General features: G+C 30.4%; 1 pseudogene; it reads left to right on the top strand.

Moving 5' to 3' along the window:
- The first annotated feature begins 7,588 nt into the window (after positions 1-7,588).
- LOC112210815 (U6 spliceosomal RNA) lies at positions 7,589-7,685 on the top strand (annotated as a pseudogene).
- The last annotated feature ends 1,588 nt before the right edge of the window (positions 7,686-9,273 follow it).

The following is a 9,273-nucleotide window of genomic DNA, read 5'->3' as shown; positions in this document are numbered from 1 at the left end:
TTGATCTTTCGAATAAAAAAAAAATTTTGATTACAATTTAATTTTTTGTGTTATTTTTTACAATTTCAAGTTCTATCGGGCTTAAAAAAACACCCTTTACAATAACAGCTTCAACAGTATTAAAATATTATCAATTATAATTTGCATATCTCAATTTTAGTATCAAAGCCTCATATTGATTTAATAAAATTTACATGCTATTATCCCCAAGTCAATTTAACACAGTAAAAGTTAACCTAGCGAGCCCAGTTTATTAGTTCTACATTCTGATGGTTGTACTATAATTTTAGTTAACAGTGATTAAATGAATATAATAAGTGAATTCATTGAAAAAATAGCTGCCTATTTATTTTATTTTTTTTCAATATTTTTACTATTATAAAATTCCGCAAAATTCATTTTGAGGTTATAGATTGAACTGGGGAATCTCGTTCATAACTAATTATAAGTTTATTTTATTACTGATTTTTATAAAATTAAATGATTATGATATCTTATCGACCTATATGTACATAAGTTATTGAATCAGAATATACTTTAAAGATAGATAATATCTCTGATGAAGCTGATGATCCACAAGGGTCTTGGATATGGTGTGTTGATTATTGTTAAATTAATTGTCATAATTGTTTCAATCAAAATTACTAAGACAGTAGCGCTCCCCCCTACATCAGTAACAAGAACTTACACAAAGACTTACGAACTCCCTACGTACAAACAACCATTTAATCAATACATAAACGGTTTCACGACACACTTCCAATACATACTAACCCTTTAATTCAAGGACTATCAACACTAGACTTACCAGATACGAGACGACGTTTACGAAGGAGCTGGAATAGGGACCTCTTAAAGTGATTTTAAATTTCAATTTTAATGGAGAGGCATCATTGGATGACCTTAACCTTCATGCCTTCATGACTTTTTTTTTTTTTTTTAGTTTTTTTTCTCTCTCTCATCTCATTCGCTGGTTGTAAAAATACTTTTACAGTTGTGAATAAACTAAATAAAGTAAAAAAAAAAAATTGTCATAATTGTAAGAATAATAGTACTTGAGGATAGGTAAACCAGAAACTTTAAATATGGAAAATTGATATTGTTCTAAAGAGAGTTTATATTTCACATCAACAATCTTAATAAAAAGAACAAACTAAGAAATAAGCCCGCCAAGCAAATTAAAAACCATCAAAAAAACCACTAAACCATGGACCACATCAAACCGTTCCAATCGCAGGGAGGAGGTAGCTATTGCCAGATTGAGAATAGGTCATACGAGTTTAACTCATATATATCTGATCAGTAAGCAGCCACCTCCAAAATGTCAATACTGCAACAGTGTACTTACGATCAGTCACATATTTGAAAAATGCCATTTTTATTCTGCGAACTTGAGTAGATTGGGAGTAGGACCGAGTGTATCGGATACTCTGAATGATGACCAGAAGAACGTGGAAATGGTCTTAGTTTTCTTAAAAAGGAATGGCCTTTTGAATAAGATTTAAACCAGAAAATCTGTTATACGTAATAAAAAAATACCAACAGAAGTAATTATTCAAATTTTTTTTCGAAATTATTTAAAGTGAAATAGAATTATAGAAATAAAATAAAGCACGAAACATGGGCGTTGATGACCTCAGGTTTTTACGCCCTTAAGCCCCAGACAACAACAACAACTAAGAAATAAAATCCAAAATGAAAAATATATTTTCAGGTGGAAAATACATTTCTCTCAATAAAAGTAGCCATATCGACTTATTATATAGAGTTGGAAAGTCAAACATTTTAAAAATAATTATATTTACGTAGAAAGTAGTAGAAGGTAATTGAGAATGACGAAGAGCGTCTAAATAAAAGATATGTTCTAACACGAATTTGTGCTGGCGCAGGAGCATTGTGGCAGTCCGTTTCGCCAGTCTAATAATTTTTTTGGGCATTCTAGTTATTAAGTAATTTTTTATTACACTTAAGTACATATGATCCTTCCAGTTGACAGGATAACTTCATTAAATCATTCTTAGTGTTTTATGTAACACCTTTTTAAATATATCTCTTTTCAAACTATCTTAAAATATCCTCCTCCCGTTACAATCAAATATTCCAAAAGTGATAGAGGTACGTCGCTCCCTGGGGGTCTTATAGGGGTGGGTCCGGCTGGGAAGGATTGCCTTTCTTTTGTGTTATGATCTCATGTGAGAATTGTGACAAGTCGTATATCGACCAACCTACTCCCTATAAGTGTCTATGCTACCACGGAGGGCATGAAACAATCTGTAAATCCTTAATTTTAATTAATTAATCTTTTACCGTTTTAAGCATATATTTCGAAAGTGATATAGGGCCGTCGCTCCCATTGAAGAAGTTGTTAGGAGAAGAATGTAAATTTCAGGATACTGTTATAATTTTATATTTCTGCCATAATTTTACTGAAGAAAACTGTTAAAATTATTTAAAAAATTCTGTTAAATAAAAGAAAAATATTATTACATGTACTTTTCTGAAAGCGGTTTAAATTAGAGTTAGTCAAGCTGTCAACAGAAAGGCACATTTGCAAAATTAGAACGAGAAAGTATTGCCACAGTGAATAATATAAAAATATCTCTTCTGAAAATATCCAGGATTGATTTCAACTCTAAGTAGAGTGGTCAGGGAATGAATGTTGTGTGATGCACGCACTACACTAGATTTCTTTGCTTACCCATTACCTAGCCACTATTTTCATACATTGAGATTATCGAACACATTACCACCCTATTCCAAACTGAGTGGGAAGATCGCGATAAAATATTTTTTATTTCGTGTGGCCTTCACTAAATAAAAATCGACCCATCTAAACCGAAAGGCAAGCGCCTTTCTAGATCCCTAAGGTGGTGCCTTAAAATATATAAACAGATAAATTTTAAGAATATTTAATGAAACGTTTCTAGGTAACGAAACAAAAATTTTAATTCGATCAGTTTTAATTTTTTTAGCTCGTGGAAACGTGATTCATACAAATACTATTCATCCTGGAACACGTATTCTGCACTGATATTTCATTCTACCACAATCTATAATAAACAATTTTTTATCACATTTCTTTTATTTATGATTAATCGCGAAATGCAGAAAAAGGAAATTACGCAAAATATAATTGCAATATATGCGGGTATCTGTGTGAAGGATACAAGAGAGATTTCCGGTCAATTGCATTTCCTAGCAAACAACACCTTCATTATCTCTCAGTAATAATTTTCCATCGATTATATACTTCTTCCATTGTTAGAGAAATTTCAAATATAACTTCACTGCCTTCTTAATAGAATTTCACCACTATCTTGACCATGAACATAAGGGGGCAATGCGCATGTGTCCATCTTACTTGACTTCAAGACTGTAGAATTTTTTTTTTTCAATCTATGAATCTGAATCGATTATTCTTTATCTTGGACATAGTTTTTAACAGTGCTGTAAAACTCCGTTTAACCGGCTTGTTATTATTGTATTAGTAAAACTATTAATTATCAGCCAACCTCTCGTATCACTTTGCAGGACTTTATCAGGGCTAAAAAAAGATACAAACAACTAAAAAAATGTAATAAAGTAAGAGAATATTTAACATGAAATAAAAGTAAACTAAAGTAGCTGCTGTTAAGTACAAATAAACAAGAATTATAAAAAAATATTTGACAATAATGAAACTATTTTGAGAGATATAAGGCTTTTTTTATGTTTTCTTTATTTTAATGGCGTTAGAATTTTCCAAACAAACAGGTATAAATTCAATTATTTGTATTCCCATTATTTTCACCATTCCCATTCCTTGCTCGCAGCTCAACCGAAAACCTTCTTTAATGAGGGCATCATAAAGCTTATACAACGATGGACCAAGTGCAATGAAAACTAAGGAGACAATATCGAAAAATGATGTACTTGTAAGTTTCCTATTTGATTAAAATAAAATTTTATAACTATATTGTGGATAATAATTGACTTACCCTCGTACTAGGAAATAAAATAAAAGAAACCAAAGCGATGAAACAAAAAAAAAAGTGATATACTATTATCATATATTATTTAATTGAGCATGCCATTTTTTTTGTAAGATTTTAAAAATTACAAAATAAATATAAATAGTTGAAACATAGCTAAAATTACCATGGATACAACCCTTATTCATGAATGAATCATTGATAAATAAATATTGTATCCATGGCAATTTTAGCTATTAGTTTCATAGTTGCCCAACTCTGCCGTGTAGTTAGCAGCCCAATAATGTTGGGCGGCATAACGTTTTTATATGGGTGTTTTTTTAAGCCCGATAGAACTTGAAATTGTAAAAAATAACACAAAAAATTAAATTGTAATCAAAATTTTTTTTTTATTCGAAAGATCAATACGTGACATTAACATTTGAAAATGATTTCGGGCATATGGGCACCGCGGCTGTTCTTGACGAAGCGCATTCTGGACGTCCAATTTTGGGCCACTTTTTCGAGCACTGCTGGCCGTATGTCACGAATAACACGAACAATGCTGGCCTCCAAGGCGTCAATTGTTGCTGGTTTATCAGCATAAACCAGTGACTTCACGTAGCCCCACAGGAAATAATCGAGAGGTGTCAAATCGCACGACCATATGCGGCAATTTTGCTTATTAACAAACCCGTTAAGCCAAAAATGCGCCTCATCGCTGAACACAATTTTACAGAATGCGCTTCGTCAAGAACAGCCGCGGTGCCCATATGCCCGAAATCATTTTCAAATGTTAATGTCACGTATTGATCTTTCGAATAAAAAAAAAATTTTGATTACAATTTAATTTTTTGTGTTATTTATTACAATTTCAAGTTCTATCGGGCTTTAAAAAAAAACCTATATATCTAAGATATCATTAGACGTACAGATGTCAGCCATCACTCAAATAAAAGCTGGACAAATGTACTATAAAGCACTCCATCACATTTTTCTGAGATGATATTTGACAAAATATGTTGATTTCTAGTTGTTCGGAAAAACTTTCTGGATTTATGAAAAAATAGTTAGTATAAAATAGTTTACTATACTCATCTTCGCAGGAATAGTAGTTTTTATGCTATTCCCTTAAGTTCTCTAATGTTCTTGGTAGTACAAAAGATATGAAAAAAAAAATTTTTTTAATATAGCCGCCATTTTTTTATTTCCCCTACTTATATTTATTTATGATTATTCCTAGTTTTCATTAATGTAATTAAGAACTGGCGTGAAATAATTGAATTTTTATCTCTTCTTGGTCTTTAGAGGATGGAACCTTGCGGAACACTAACGGACTGAGAAATGAAGCATGAATAGGCATATTAAATATAATTCTGAAAAAAAAATTGGGACTGAATTCAGGGATCACATAGATAGATAGCGTTGAGAAATAAACTAGAACGCCACGAACATGTTTTCCTCGTACAGTGTTAGTCAGAAACATCATCATTAGTGTGTATCAGCTACTCTCAGCTGGATTGTGTGCTAAGATCTAGTAGATAGCTCAGAGCACGAAAATACAGAAGGATTCATTAAAAAACAAATTTCATAGTTAAAGTTTCTAATAGTGTCTTATCTAGATCGAACTCTTGATTATAATTTAGAAGGTTGAAAAAAAAAGGAAAAGAAAAAGCAATACCTAATTAGAAGATCTTGAATGATATGAATAGATGATTGGAAGTTTATATTCGCTAATTTAAATATTATCAACTTATATTAACTCTGATCGGTCTTGATAAGTTGAAATAATTTGATTATTTCATAATGTTTAGGCACACATTATATGGATATTATAAATAAATTAACTTTTTAGTTTTTATGTGGTTTTATATAAATTAGAATTAATTTAGTCATTTTTATTTGTTATTGTATAAAAAGATTGTTTATATTTTAAAAAATAGTTTTATATAAAAAAAAAAATGGTTTTTGAAAAATTGTTAATTTTAGTTTAATTGTTCATCTTTGTGGTAATAGAGTTAGGAAATAATTGATTATAGTCTATATGTTTGTTATCATAATGAAAGATAACCTTCAGGAAGGTAATTATTCTCCTAAAAATGTATAACTGTTAATAGTAAAAAAGTTTTTTATTCATTAAATGACAATAAAATTATTCAATATTAGCAATAATGACAAAATAGGAGATAATTATACGTTATATATAAAATATTTTTATCAGGTAAATAGTTTTGATGTATATATGATGTATTAGTAATGTTGTAAGCAAATGTTATAAGTTTTGTTGAATTTGGTTTTATTGCAACCTGAAGATGGGAGATATTTCCGAAACGTTATTGTTGATTATAAGAAATAAATTATTACAATTAAACAAGGAAGATTTGTGTCATTCACCAAATTCAATTTAATTCCAGAAACTCTTCCAGTAAAACATCATTAATTTTATTAAAATAAAGACTTATTTGTTGCTATTTTGTTTTATTCATTTTTATTTTTATTTAATACTGGCCGGCAGTCTTGGTAAGTTCAATTTCGAACCCCCACTGCGTACACAATAGTAAAAACTTGCAGTTTATCAATACGCAATTGGAAAAATACACACACACACTATTTATATTTCGGTGAATGAAATTATAAATTAGGCATAACACCTCTCTGGGTAATATTGATGATTGAATATAAAATATAGTCTGATTTAAATATGTCATGTAATTTGACTATAGTAGAGTATCAAGTAATAGGTTTATATTATATTAATTAGCACAGAGTACGGTGGCACTGTAGTAAGGTACACTGCTACTTTACAATAATAGAAATTTTATAGGTACAACTAATGGGCAGATAATTAACCGTGAGTCAACTCTATTGGTTATGGAGGCCTCCTGAGATCCACCAACCCTCATCAAGTATTTACAATTAGTTGGGAAAAATCTTGTGGTTGAGCACGATCTAGAAAAAATGATTAAAACCTAAAACACTACATGTAAGGTAGTGGAAACCTGCACTATTAAACAGGCAAAACTATATGTTTTTTTTTGTTTTTTTACATTCCCGAGCAGCTTGTGTCCGGTTTGGCGAGTTTTTAGTCAACATCCGAACTGTGTAGATAAAAATCATTAAATGGATCTATTGACGGAATCGAAACGAACGTCCTTCGTAGCACGCAGTGGGTAGCACGTCCCAAGTTTCTCAGGAAAAAATACTAAGCTCTTTGGAAATAATTAAGTGTTTCAGAGAACAACTGAAAAAAAAAATTGTATTCTTATTAGAGAGGGAAGTGTTTTATTTCTATGCTATGCGTACAGGTACGTTGGAATGTCACGTACACCATACGTCTACCAGTAATTTTTCTTTTTTGACACCTAACGCGACAGGTGTTCGATATAACCATCATACCGTTTTCCATGTTTGATCATACCGTTCATTCTTTCTTCAATGTAATATTTTTGTCCCTGGTTCATTGTAGGTCTTTACTATTAATATATGGTTTAAAAAAATATATATTTATTTTGGGGGACGACAGTACTAAAAAATTACTCATTTGGAATAGTTGTTTTATTACAGTAACGGGTAATAAAAAATTCTCAGAGTTTGATTTTCTCACAATCATGAGTGTCTCAGGGATAACTTTTAAATGTTCTCGCTTCAGCGGTAATACACTAAAAGTGGAACGATACAGAGAACATTAGCATGGCCCCTGCGCAAGGATGACACGCAACATCGTGAAGCGTTTTTCTACATGACTGTAATAAGGCCAATCTGGACATATGGAGTTGAGCTTTGGGGCTCCATTAAACCTTCGAATTCCTCTCCTCTCGTATCCAGTCCTTACAATCCAAAATCCTTGGTAAAATCCTCAATACTCCTTGCTTTGTCACTAATAAAATCATACATAAAGACCTTAAAGTTCCCTATGTAACCGATCTAACCCGAACCTTATATCACTCCTACCGTTATAAACTCCCTACAACCTAAACCCACTAGTTTCTAACATTGCATCCTCTTCCATTGCCGACAATCCTCTAAAATTTTCTTCTTCTAAAAAGAAGTCCACGAGACCTGCTAGTGTAAAAATGCCATTGGAGTGCTACCAATGGGTAGTTCTCTACACGCCTGTTTCACTCCATTATAACTGAGATCAAATTTACTGAATGTATTATAATGTACAGTTGTAAATTTCAATAGATATTTTTAAAAAACAACACAAAACATTAAATATTTGAATACTAACAACATGAAAACAAAGACAGAAAAAATTGGAATGGGATTTCAGATAAGAATATTCAGTTATATATCACTCAGATTTTACATCAAAATATATATCTGTCTCAATTTTCAATCTCACAACCTTGGAACGTTTGAAAACTCTGTCCTGCTCAATTTTATTTTGAGTTCAATTATTTTCAGCTTTCTTAAAGAACAAACGTTTTCATAGCTTAAATAATGTTATAATATTTCAGGTAGCTTCAAATTGTAATTAATTATAGTAATCTTTTTGGGTTTTTTCTAGAATAAAGTAGGTAGTTTGAGTTACAGTAACAAGAAAAGAATAAAAAAACATCGGTCATTCATATCAATATAGGAATACTAATTTGTTATAAATAGTACTGTTAACGCCATGTTTAATAATTAAGTTGTAAATATTGTGTAAATAGTATTTACTTTGAATTAGTATTTAATTCAATTATGTTTATTTTATTATTTATTTGAAAAGAAACATATATTTTATATTTGTATTTTAATAATTAAGTAAGGGTAACGTTGCTAAGTATTGTTAAGCATTTAATACTTAGTCGTCAAACCAGAGGACTAATTAACTAATAAATAAATTTCAATTTTACTGAAAAATTTACTGTTTTAATTATCAAGTCAGTTGGCTTTTTTAAAATTTATGACTTTTCATTATACAGATTGTAGATTTTTGAGATATTAAGACTGTTAATATATTAAGATATGGATTTTGCGTTGTTTCCTCACAACTCTGAAAACAATTTTTTTTAAATCGGTGTAGTAAATTACACTAGTAATTTCTATGATGGCCTTTTTATGAGAATAGATCACTAAAAAGGTAAGAAACAAAATATAATCGAAAAAATCAATGAATTATTTTTATTTTTTTAATGGTAGAAATTGTATCTCTTGTAGAGAATGTATCTTTTAGTCACTTTTTCAATTTTACTCCATCTAACTAATTTCTAGCTCAATTAATTAATTAACTGTTGTATAAAAGATTTGAAATAAATGTTCCAAAGGTGAGTTAAGACCTCAATTGATCGGGGTTTTAGGGAATGAGTGACCCGGGAACCTTTTTTTTTTTTTTTTT

The sequence above is a fragment of the Halyomorpha halys genome, unplaced genomic scaffold (assembly GCF_000696795.3).
Source record: "Halyomorpha halys isolate HHAL.00 unplaced genomic scaffold, Hhal_1.1 Scaffold831.1, whole genome shotgun sequence".
In the NCBI taxonomy this organism is placed as follows: domain Eukaryota; kingdom Metazoa; phylum Arthropoda; class Insecta; order Hemiptera; family Pentatomidae; genus Halyomorpha; species Halyomorpha halys.
Note: the sequence above shows the minus strand (reverse complement) of the source record. Positions and strands in the feature narration are given on the sequence as shown.